Source organism: Vidua macroura, chromosome Z (assembly GCF_024509145.1).
Source record: "Vidua macroura isolate BioBank_ID:100142 chromosome Z, ASM2450914v1, whole genome shotgun sequence".
In the NCBI taxonomy this organism is placed as follows: Eukaryota; Metazoa; Chordata; class Aves; order Passeriformes; family Viduidae; genus Vidua; species Vidua macroura.
In genome coordinates this window covers 10,843,907-10,852,903 of record NC_071611.1, presented here as the reverse complement: position 1 = coordinate 10,852,903, position 8,997 = coordinate 10,843,907, and the positions used below count along the sequence as shown (strand labels likewise).

The following is an 8,997-nucleotide window of genomic DNA, read 5'->3' as shown; positions in this document are numbered from 1 at the left end:
GGGAGCTGTGATGGAGGGCAGCAGCCACTCCCTAGCACCGCATGGACAAAATATAGATGGGACCAGGGGCACATGGGATTTTATAGAGGGAGGCAGACAGGGGCAGAAGCCCCCCCGCCCAGTGGGGACAGACAACGGGTGAGTGACGTGGACTGCAGCAACCAATGGGGACATGACAGGGGTGTGTACAGGGTTCCAGGACGAATAGGGAATGCAGGGACGGGGTAACAGACACAGAACTCTCAGGAGTGGATGGGGGGTGGTTACAGGACTGGCATGGTGATGCTCCAATGGTAAATGACCCAGAGCGGACCACCGTGGGGGGAACATGGGGGTACACAGAGGTATACAGAACTGGGCAACTAACATATATCAGAACCCCTAATCTGAACACAAACTCGGGATGCAGCATATTACTTTTTTTTTTATTTTTTTGAGCAGAAAAATAATTGCAAACTTTTTAATGCTTTAAGATTCTCAAAATTAAAACTTAGGATAATGCATTCAAGTTGTCAAAGTGTGTATGCAAAGAAACAGGCAAGTTGGTTATGCAATGTGAATTTCTAAATGCAAAAAAACCTCTGCTGAGCACACAAATGAAATCCTTCACCCATGAGGCCAGAATAGGAAATATATCCACAAATATATCAAAGGGGTGAAGAGGTGCTAAAGTGAAGTTTAAAAATATAGTGATAATTAGAGACTGTCATTTTCTGAGATGGGAATAATTCTTATTACAACAGGTCAGAGGTTATGTGCAGTCAGAAAACCCAGATTGTAGCTGGAAGCCATGAGAAGGTAATTGAAAATTGCATCCTGAATTGAGAAGGGGAAGTCTGCCTTTGTGCATGCAGAAATTTGCTGACATGCATTTGGGAAATTAAGACAGCCATTTTCCAGACAGCTGTATTTAGAAGCTGCAAGTTTTGTAACTGAAAGAAAGGTAGAAATTACTTTTTCAGTCAAGGACTGAGTAATTGTATTTGTACATCCTGAAAGCAAAAGAGATAGTAAGTAGGGTTATAAATAAACTCTTCCCTTTTTTTGTGTGGGTATGGGAATACAATGAAGTGTAGGTTGGAAGTTAATGGGAAGTCTGTGCACAGCTTTAGATATTGGGAATTTAAAGGACAATTGCCACTCTTGCCTGAAGAAAAAGTGCTCTAGAAGATTCATCTGAGAGATAGGAGCAGACCATGGCCTTATTTCTCTCAGTGGCAACATTTTCCTTTTTTAAAAATGGCTTCAGATATATCTCTTGTACACAAAACCCCCTTGTATATCTGGCACAAAGCAATGCAAAGTAGAATTGTATTAAATTTGGTGCCAGCTGGGGCTAGATGTGGGAGTATTATGTACTTCCTTGAGATTAATGTAAGAGAACATTTGTCTCTTTACAGACCTAATGAGTAATCATCTATTCAATTTGCAAGGCTGCAGTTATCCCTACTACTTTCGCTTCTCATAAAGGCTGAGTCCTTTCCAGTTCGGCCCGATCAATTAATCCAGTCAAAACATTCCAGTGCAAGTGGTGACTAATTCGGCTACTAGACAACTGCACAGAAATGGTGAACCATTAGAATAATTTTGGCATTGTTTAACATCATATAAAATGCACTCGTAAAAATTTGGAGGAGGGTGAATCTAAGGTAAATATAATAATGATTGTGGACAGAGTGCATTTTTTCTCTATTATCATCTGTGAGAATAGTTTTAATAACCAGTGCAACCTAAATGTCATATAAAGCAGATTTTAATTTATCTTAGGTAAAATTGACATTTTTTTTTAACTTGCTTTGTGAATGTAAGTCAAAACCTCAAAATAAAAATTAATGCCACAAGCAGTAATTGTGGAAATGTTTAGTTATCCCACTTTTTGGCATGTGCCAACACAGATTCCTATACAGCTCAATGCCCCATACCCATTAATTTCTTCTTTTTTAAATTATTTGCACTACACAAGCACATCCTCTTCCTTGTTTAAAAATGGAGTTAGGCAGGAAAATAGACCAACATGCCATTATTTCAGCAATTAAATCCTTTTCCCTGAGGTGGAGGTCACTAGCAGCTCCCAAAGAGTCCTTTGAATGCCAAGTCACTGAACAATTAAAAATGTTTCCATTAAGTGACTTTCAAAGCAACAGAATCCTTAACTTTTAGCATAAAATCTTTATAATATCAATCCTAAAAAGGCAAGCCACTTGTTTGCCAAAGGCATGCTTTTCAGACAGTTTGCATATATTTGGAATTTAAAAATCCCTCCACCTCCCAACAGTGCTATCCTGTACCATAATCCAGTGTATTTGATAGATATTGGGACTGGAATTAATAATGGCGATGAGAGATATACATTTGAGAAGGATACTGCCCCCCATTTCCTTAGAGGCTCTGTATCTTCTACTCATTTCAGAACACATATGTGTATTTGCGTCTTAGAAGACTGTCTCAAATCATCCAACATTTTTTGAGGCGACTCTTCTTGTCCTTCTCAAATGTTTTCTGTGTCTTAAAATATGGATTGTGATGGAAGGAAATACAAGGTCTGCTTGTACCCATTCCCTATTTTATTTACAGGCAGAATGCTCTGTTTGCACTAGTTTTTTCACTAGTGAATAGATTTGCAAGCTCTAGCAGAGACCAAATGGTAGCTGACTGTTTAGGACATTCTCCCATTTTATAGCCATGGGAAACTAAATCCCAAATCTTCTCATCATGAGATGAAGCGAATATCTTAATTCAAACCATTTTGTGATTGGGAAAGAAATCCTTTTATAGCCAGCTTTTCTGTTTTCTTCAATTGTTTTGAATTAAAATACTAGTTTTTTCATCTTAAACCTTCCTTTTCTGCTATCAAGAAAGAAGAAAAAGAAATAGTGTCAAGCTTCAAACTATTTCTTTTCCATTTTAGCTGGAGACTTGAAGAATAGGGCTGGTTACAATTTCTGACTGTTATTTCTCTTTTTGTATCTTTCTGGTTTTGAATTATTCAGTTACCTAGTAAAAGAGAAAATGTGAGGGTTTGTAGACAAATTTGCAGTGGTTACAGATGGTAAATGAAGAACTCTTATTGCCTGTAGTGATTGCAGGAGGCTTGAATTTGTAGTAATTCAGTGAACATACAACAAGTGTGACATCCCCAAGGCAATCAAGCACACCGGTTTTGGCTGAATGTACTTAGAGTAACTAAAGCTGGGTTAAAAAGTTAGCTAAACTTTCAAATCATTCACTTTAATGTCACAGTATTCAGTGGGGCAGAATGTTATACCAACAACTGTTAGATCTTGCACCTGGCAAAGAGCAGTTTGTGGCAGAGAAAATGGCACTCAGCTGAACAGAGCTGACTGGTCAGATATTCACTGCAGTGTGTGTTTGGAGTTCTTGCCTCCTTAACTTGATGCCCATGGCATAGTGTGAAAACAGAAAGGCACATTTTGCTTTCCTATGGAGTGGTCAGGGAAGGGCATGAATGTCCTGTTAAAGCAGTATATTTTTTTATGATATTCTATGGCCACCTTCCTAAATAGTTTATTTTTTCAGCTGAGTGGCCTTCATGTAATTTTTTAATGAACAAGTCCAATTAAAATGGTGTTGTTTGAAACCAGCTTAAATAAAAACCCATTTTATGTGAATTGGTTAGCCTTTCTAATTTTTTTTACACCTTTGAGTTAGTTAAACTTGTCTCCTGTATTCCTTTAGGAAAATTATAGGAGATATCAGTCAGCTTCAATTGTTGTTCAAAAATTAATTTCTACAATGACTAGTACATGTTAGAGATGAGAAAACAGATATGGAGAAATTTAGTGACTAATCCAATTTGCCAAAATATATATCATGGATTGACTGATTTCAAGTTCAGAATTGTAGGCAATACTTCCTCAAGTTTTCAAGCAGAGGAATAAGAGGATATAAATGGACCAAACAGAGCACAGATACACTAATCTGAATCCTGTGTTTCTTTAGGGTGCACTGCGACAGAAAATACATATCTATAAAAAGATCAGCTGTACCCTAAGCCCTTACGTTTTTGTGAGAATGACTGCTTTTATCACATGGGGGAAAATACAACTTTTAACTAATATGGAAATTACTTAAAAAAAAAAAAATTGCCGAAACAGTAATCTCCAGCCATTAGCACTTCAGTTATTGCCATCAGAAAATAATTTACAGATCTTCTTGCAGCTGCTCGCAGCTGCTTATCAAGAGATTGTTGTGAGACAAAAAGCTGGGCCAGAAGAGGTTTTTCTCACCGTGCAGCCAGTGTAATTAGTTTAAGAATAACCACTCCCTTGTGTATGTGAAACAATTCTATCAGGTAACAGGCCCAGCTACATAGACACCACCAATAAATGTACCACCAGATAGAGCTGGACGATCAGCAAGGTAAGGCATTTTGTTGATGAAATTGATCACTAAAAGATACTAATCAGCGTATTAAAGATATTTGTAGTAAGTCTTTGTAAAGTTAAAAAATTAAATATTTGCTTTTGTCTATTTGATGATATACAAGAAGCCACAGTGGATTTTTACTGCATAATAGTTTATATTTTTATTTTGTGGTAAGGATAAAATGTTTTCATACGCCTTTTACTTCTTTCTATGTAAAAGTGTTGTTAAAGGGAAAAGCTCTTAAACAAGCCAAATTATCTGAGTGGAAACATTACTGATTTTGAGATGAGGTTTTTATTTCAGTATGCATTTTATATGCATTTATGAGGTTTTCTGTCTTTTTTTTTTTTTTTTTCTCCCTTCAGAAACTACCACTAGATGGAGCAAGCGTTGTTTAAAATAAAAGAAAAAAAAATGAAAGAACCCCAAAACCCACAAGCCCCTAGCCCCCCCAAAACCAAAACAAAACCAATCCAACCCTCCCCCACCAAAAATTAAGAGAAAAAGAAAGAGAAAAAGAAAAAGAAAACACAAAAGAAAAAGAACAAACCAAGGATACTGAAACCTAAATGCCCTAAAACCTGAAAAGGATAAGAACACACATCATTTACAGATGCAACATCTTTGTTATTTAGTTATGTGGTAAACTATGGAAGTTTAATGTAATTTTAAGCTGTTTAATCAAGAAAATTCTTTCCACTTTTTTGTAAATATTTTAAGAGAAATTATGCTTAAATGAACTCTAATACAAGGGGCTGGTGGAGAGAAAGGATAACCACAAAAGCAATTATTCAGAATTCCTTGTAGAATCCATTCCATATCTAAGATAATTGCGATGCCATCATTAAATATTTTTAGATAATGAGGAGCAGAATGTACTTATTAGCATATTTCTCACTGTATTAAGTAAATGTTTTATCAATTGCTTTGAACTTGGGCACAGAAATTTAGGTTGACCTTGAAACCTGAGACTTGTCTGCAGGATAAGGAATGGTGGACTCATTTCAGGGGGATGTGGGTTTTGTACTGACCCACAGAGCTGGTCCACAGCAGCATCCCTCTATAGCTGGTCAATGAGACTTAACGGAGTCGTAGGAGGTAAACCTTACAGCTCTTGTTGATCAGAGGCGGGCATAATTTGGTAGTCTGTGTTGATATATCTCAAACAACATCTGATCTCACTATGACATAGAGAATTATGACATTTGCTATGCCAGATTATATTCTTCCAACTCTTTCAAACTGATTTATTTTAGTGGGCTGTATTTAATATGAGAAATTTGTTTCTTAAGATTGTTCTCTTTACCTGGGTTTAGAAGAAGATGGGGAAAAACATCCACAAAGATGCTCTGAATTAGATTAAAGCATTTTACTGATAGAATTGTGCAATCACTTGTGGGTGGCGTCATAGTGTTTGAAAAGGAATATAATTTGCATCCTTGTGGGTGATCTGTTCCATCCTAAATTGCAGTTACAGAGACTTAAAGGATAACGGGGGTTTGCAGATTATTTGACTGAATCAGACTTCACTAACTTGACTGGTATCTCCCAATCAGTGAAGAGTTTTCTTCACATGTCTCTCTGTCATCTATGATTTATTGCACCACACTAATCTACTCTTTGTCTTCTAATTTATAGCAAAGTATTTGTTTACCTTTTAGAGTATGCACAGTATTATCCGCTTCCAAATGCTGTGCTATCAAAATTCCCATTCTCTTCCTCTTTCTGTACAATCTAGGTGATTAGCTCACACCTACGTTTTCAGTGTAGTAAACAGATGCTCTTTAAGAAGCAAGGGAAAGACAGAAACATACTGAAAGTACAGATGTAAAACAGGCACTGGCCATGCCTTATAAAACAAGCCTGCCCATGCAGTTCAAATCATGTATAGCAGCACTGACCCAGAGAGACTTCCTCCAGGGTTAAGGATTAGTAGCTATGTTTGACTAAGCCATGGTCTCTTTGTTCAGGCTGCCAGTAAGGGCCCCAATTAGTGTCAGTTGCAATTGTGATTTTTTTGAGATCTCAGCCATTAGGAAAATTCTGTAGTGGCTCTACATAGTTATGCTCAGTATATTTCGCAGCATAAATATAATATTGTGGGGTCTCTTTTGATGTGTTTGGTTTGTTTAAGGAGAAAAAAATAGAGGTTTTTCGATTATTGTATGAGGGCATTAAAAATCTTGGTACTATGGTCTTTATTTTATTTAGAAAAGCAATTTATTTTGTGTCATGTCAAATTATGACCATTCTTTCCATACAGATCTTTATTTTTTGCTTAAAATTTTTTCTAATTCATATTACTTTTATAAAGAACCAAATGTAGGAAAACTTAATGAACATAACAGAACTAATAAAGGATGAGGATTTGTTTTCATACACTCTCTGGATAATAGAGAGAAACTTTTAAATTTCAAGTTATCTGGCTCTCTAAGCCCCACATGAATAATAATAAAAATAATATGTTTAGTATTTTCAGTGATCCAATTTTAGAATGAGATCAATTTTTTCTTAGAATGTATAAATAAATTAAAAACTTGGAGCCAAAAGTTAAATACAAGCTAATGTAAGAATGAGAACACGGATAAAGGAATAGATTAAAGATTGTATTTTTTAAGGTAATATTGTTCTAGTCATTAAACTTTCTAAAGACTTTGAGGGGGAGATTCTTGTGCTGGGTAGATATGACTTAAGTATAAGCTGCTGCAATGTCTCTGGGATGGTGTTTGGGTTAAAGCTAGAACAGTTGTTTTCTCCACTTTGCTCTCTTAGACATGGGGGAGCCTGTTCATAGGAGAAAACCCAACTTCTATAAAAAAAGCGACATTGCTTCAGGACTAAATTTTTTGCTCTGTCTTGATAGAAGAGGAAGAGCACATTAAGGGTAAGCTTCAAATCAAACAAGGCAGCCATTCAGTAATTGCGCTTGAATAAATTCTGTTCCTTTATGACTTACATGTATAGAAATCCTTAAGATTTCTTTTTTTCCCATTCACACAACAAAGCCCCTCAGAGACTAACAGTAAAAACTCTTACTATAATTACCTGTGATACAAAAGCATTTTAATAATGATTTTTCCTGCTATTTATTGTTTAGAAATCTCCTCCTCTGCTGGAGTGCTGATCTGCCCTTTCATCCAGGAATTATTGAAGATGTGCTACAAAATTGTGTAAGAACTCAAGCAAGTGTTACTGCCTCCCAGCAGAAATGTATACATGCTGATTTTTACATCCTTCATCCATGAGTGATTATCTGCTCTTATGCTGTTTCTAGTTTTCCAAAAGGAAAATTGTAACAATGGATATGGACCACCCATAATTAATGAGGTGGTATACATTTGAGTGATGTTTCTGGGAGCATCAGCACTTCATTATAAATGGAAAGAGAGAGGGTGTTATAAACACACATGAGGCTTTTTAAAATTCTATTCTCAGAACACAGGAGTAACCAAAATATTGACTTCCTCTCTTAGCTCTACTCATCACTTGGATGCATGTCTGGCAATGGTCATTCACATATTTTTCACCTCCATACTGGACAATTGTACCTCATCCTGCTACTTGCAGTTCACCTGGAAGGAAAGAGCAAAAGAGATGGTTCAGGATGCAATACTCTTCCTTTTTTAGGAGATCCACTGTCAGTTCAATCATGAATCCATTGAACTTTGGATCCATTGTCACCATTGGAATCTTAATGAGAAATGACAATTTCTCAAAAGTGAGATATGATATTTTTATTATTTTTCTTTAGCACAGGGATATATATGTAAATGTGATACAGCTATAGTTTATATACAGTGTGCTTTCATTTACTATGATACTCTTTCTATGCCATTTAGTGTTTCTTTGACAATAACAAGTAGGCAAGGGTTAATGTAAGGGGAATAAATTTGGCCTGTGCTAAGGCACTACCTGTATGCTAAGTATTGGAACAGGGTTATGGTAATAGTCCAAAACCAAAAAGTGATTACATACAGGTGAGTTTCAAGAGAAAACAATGGAAATAAAAAGTGAGAATGAAGCTTCATCCTAACATTAGCCATGCCTCTTGGTAGTCAGTTCCACTTGGGCATCAGTTCTGACTCTGTAGTCAGAACTTTTATAACAAATTTTCTTTCACTTTGTAAAAGCAGCAGTCAATCACGTTTGTGGCTTTCTACCTAAAAAAATTCTCAGCTCACAGAATTGCAAAATAATCTTGATGACAATATATTAATTTTAATCCTTCTTCATCTTCTTTTACTATTCAGAAACTGGAAAGCTTCTGTAAAGAGTGTATTATCAGACAGATCTGCAGTGACCCAGTAACTGTGATCTAATGATAACTTCCTTTCTGAATGCCAGATGGGAAATTGAGTGTGGAGGGATCTGTTGTTTGCATTTGTCGGAGTTGTGTTGGTGGGTTGGTGGATGTAGTTACTGTAGATCAAGATCATAGATCTTAGGAATTGAGGTGCTACAGAGGCTTAGATCTAGTACTTTCTGTTGACAGGTCAATCTACTGTTTCCTTTAATAAAGGTACGAAATTTTGACTTCCCCTCAGGAAATCCTACTGAGATATTGCTAACTTCATTCTTGCACTGCTTTTAAGTAAAGCTGAGTGAAGAAAC

The 8,997-nt window shown here is 36.3% G+C and overlaps 1 long non-coding RNA gene across 1 annotated transcript; it reads left to right on the top strand.

Moving 5' to 3' along the window:
* Positions 1 to 740: 740 nt before the first annotated feature.
* LOC128821420 (uncharacterized) lies at positions 741 to 7,606 on the top strand. Its single transcript, XR_008441113.1, has 3 exons — positions 741 to 798; positions 7,159 to 7,270; positions 7,484 to 7,606. It is a non-coding gene; the product is annotated as an uncharacterized LOC128821420 (long non-coding RNA).
* The last annotated feature ends 1,391 nt before the right edge of the window (positions 7,607 to 8,997 follow it).